Source organism: Pongo pygmaeus, chromosome 19, assembly GCF_028885625.2.
Source record: "Pongo pygmaeus isolate AG05252 chromosome 19, NHGRI_mPonPyg2-v2.0_pri, whole genome shotgun sequence".
In the NCBI taxonomy this organism is placed as follows: domain Eukaryota; kingdom Metazoa; phylum Chordata; class Mammalia; order Primates; family Hominidae; genus Pongo; species Pongo pygmaeus.
Genome location: NC_072392.2, coordinates 76,583,727 through 76,586,968, shown reverse-complemented (window position 1 = coordinate 76,586,968; position 3,242 = coordinate 76,583,727). Strand labels below are relative to the sequence as shown.

At 46.5% G+C, this 3,242-nt stretch overlaps 1 pseudogene; it reads right to left on the bottom strand.

Annotated features, from left to right (window-relative positions):
- Positions 1–1,507: 1,507 nt before the first annotated feature.
- Positions 1,508–2,009, bottom strand: LOC129017325 (large ribosomal subunit protein eL29-like; annotated as a pseudogene).
- Positions 2,010–3,242: the final 1,233 nt, after the last annotated feature.

Below are 3,242 nucleotides of genomic sequence, written 5' to 3'. Positions count from 1 at the left end.
ATGCATCTCTTCCCAGAGTTCACTCCACCCAGCTGAGCCACCGAATAAAACCAGCATATGGGGCAATTGGAGAGCCAAGTGCTGCTTTCAAAATGCAGTATAAAGAGACAGAGTTCAGGGGCCCAGGTTCCCCTGCCTGGTTCAATAATGATCACAAGTTCCTAACAAGCGTCCTCTTTGCCTCACAATACCATGCCAAGTCTGAGTCCTCCCATAAACACCAACCTGCGGTTCTGTCTTTCAAACAAAGTAATTTGTTCCACGACATCACCATTTTACCTTTTTAAATTATTATTATTGCAAATTGACTGAGGGAAGGGAAAGGGGGAAGTGAGGATAAACCTCTATCACATGGATACGTGTGAAGCAAAGGTTTTTTTTTCTTTTTAGTCATACATTTGCTTTTATGTGACACAGACTCTGATCTTACCTAACTTCCACAGTCTACTCTCAAATACTGGTGACAGTAGAATTTATATTAAAAGTTTTGCTGAGCATGGTGGCTCATACCTGTAATTCCAGCACTTTGTTTTATTTATTTATTTATTTAGAGACAGAGTCTTGCTCTGTCCCAGGCTAGAGTGCAGTGTCACCATCATGGCTCACTGCAACCTCAACCTCCTGGGCTCAAGCAATCCTCCTCCCTCAGACTCCTGAGTAGCTGGGACTACAGGCATGCGCCACCATGCCCAGCTAATTTTTGTAATTTTTGTAGAGGTGGAGTCCATGTTGCTCAGGCTGGTCTCAAACTCCTGGGCTTAAGGGATCCAACCACCTTGGCCTCCCAAAGTGGTGGGATTACGGATATGAACCACCACACCCAGCCATTCTTAGCACTTTGGGAGGCTGAGGCAGGAGGATTCCCTGAGGCCCGGAGTTCAAGACCAGCTTGGGCAACATAGTAAGAACCCTCATCTCTACAAAAAATTTAAAAATTAGCTGGGCATGTAGCTCATGTCTGTAGTCCCAGCTATTTAGGAGGCTGAGGCCGGAGAATTGGTTGAGCCCAGGAGTTTGAGGCTGCAGTGAGATATGATGTCACCACTGCACTCCAGCCTGGGTAATAGAGTGAGATCCTGTCTCAAAAAAAAAAAATTGTTTCTGAAAGACATGTAGGTCCAATAGTGATTGATTATCCTTAGCATTGAGCACATGCAGAAATTCCTAAAATAGTCCAAGTCTATCCCCATGGACTTGTACTTGATGGGACTTTACATGTAACAAGGATCGATTGGGGTCACGCTGTCAGCCACTTGGAAATTTGGATGTAAGTGCAGTATTCACTCACTCATATTTCTCATAGAGTTTTAGAGTTGGAAGAGGTTTAAGAGATAATGTAATCAAACCCACACGTTAGATTCTGTCATTATTTAAAGTGGCTTGACTTCTAAATCTCATTCTATGAAATTCCCTCTGACCCAACTTATTCTTCTTTTTCTTTTTCCTGCCTCAGGTTTATTTGAGGACCCCAGCCCCATGCAGATGGCAGCTCGTGGGTTATCACACCAGTCCTTCTGTCCTCACATTGGCAGACAGAGATATCTACTCTGAAGCCTTTGTAGGGGCCTGGGCACCTTTGGGAGCCTGAGCTGGAACTGAAGCTGGAGCTGCAGCCTGGGCCTTGGTTTGATCCCTGGCCTTGGCCTTTGGCCAGCACAGCCTGATCCCCTTGGCAATGTGGGCACGAGCCCGCTTCCCAAGCTTGAGGTGAGCAATGTAGGCAAGTTGATCGAGCTTGCAGCTGACACCCTTTGGGATCTTGGGCTTAACCTCCTTGGGTTTTACGAGGGCCTTGATAGCCTCAGCGCGTGCACTCATGGCCTTGTCACTGTTGGCCTGCATCTTCTTTAGGCCCTTCTTGTTTTGCTTCTTGGCAAAGCACATGTTCCTCGGGAACTTGGGGTCCATCCCCTTAGAGATTCATATCTTTGTGACTGGGTTTTCTTGATACCATTTCTGTGCCTTTTTCAGGACTGGTTGTGTGTGCTGTGGTTCTTGGACTTGGCCATGTCTGCACCTTAAGCTGTGGCTCCCAAAGCACCTAGAACTGGAAATATTCTTCTTTTTCTCTACCACTGAACATTTCATGGTGTCTCTAAGTCATTCATCTACGCTCTTCTCTTCAATTATAAGCACTCTTTTCATTTCACTCATATTTCCTCCTGGCCTAGATCTCATGCTCAGCCATTTTGAAATTTGCTCATAAATGCCAAAGATTTCTTCCCTTCACTGGTTTTCTACTGTCCGTGTTTTCCCAGCCCCAGCTGGCTCTTATTGCCCGGTTTCTCCCCTCCCACACTGCAAGGTATTGCTGGAGAAAGTCCCAAGGTCACGCTGGTTTGACCCAATATAGATTCACAATTCCAAACCTGGGCTTCACTTGTGGTTTTTTTTTTTTTTTTTTTTTTAGACGGAGTTTCCCTGTTGTTGCCCAGGCTGGAGTGCATTGGTGTGATCTCAGCTCACTGCAACTGGCTCACTACAACCTCCGCCTCCCAGGTTCAAGTGATTCTCCTGCCTCAGCCTCCCGAGTACCTGGTATTACAGGTGCCTGCCACCATGCCTGGCTAATTTTTTGTATTTTTGGTAGAGAGGGGGTTTCACCATGCTGGCCAGGCTGGTTTCGAACTTCTGACCTCAGGTGATATACCCACCTCGGCCTCCCAAAATGCTGGGATTACAGGCATGAGCCACCGCGCCTGGCCTGGGATCTTTTTGACGATGGCTTTCTATACAGTGTTGCCTAAGACTTCTCAACTCCCTCAAGCCCAAAATCCACCCCTGCCACACTTATTATAAGACCTCATTTTCTACTTATAGGGAAGATGGAGGTCATTCAAGACCCCACCCCCACCCCTGCCATCACCTTTATCTTAGAATTAGTCCATATCTTTACCTTCTGTCTCTAGGAATATCTCTTCCCCTGCAGAAAGCACATGCCTCATCTCATCCCCTCCACTGATGACTCCTCTTATCCCTCATGTCCTTACCCTTTTTCTCTCTCCTTACTTCTTACCCTCTTCCCACAAACATGCTCAATTCTGTATCAACCTAAAAATAGAAAATCTTTTCCCACCTGGGCACAGTGGCTCACACATGTAATCCTAGCACTTTGGGAGGCTGAGGCAGGTGAATCACTTGAGTACAGGAGTTCCAGACCAGCCAAGGCAACATGGTGAAATCCCATCTCTATAAGAAATACGAAAATTAGCTGGGTGTGGTGTGGGCACCTGTAGTCCTAG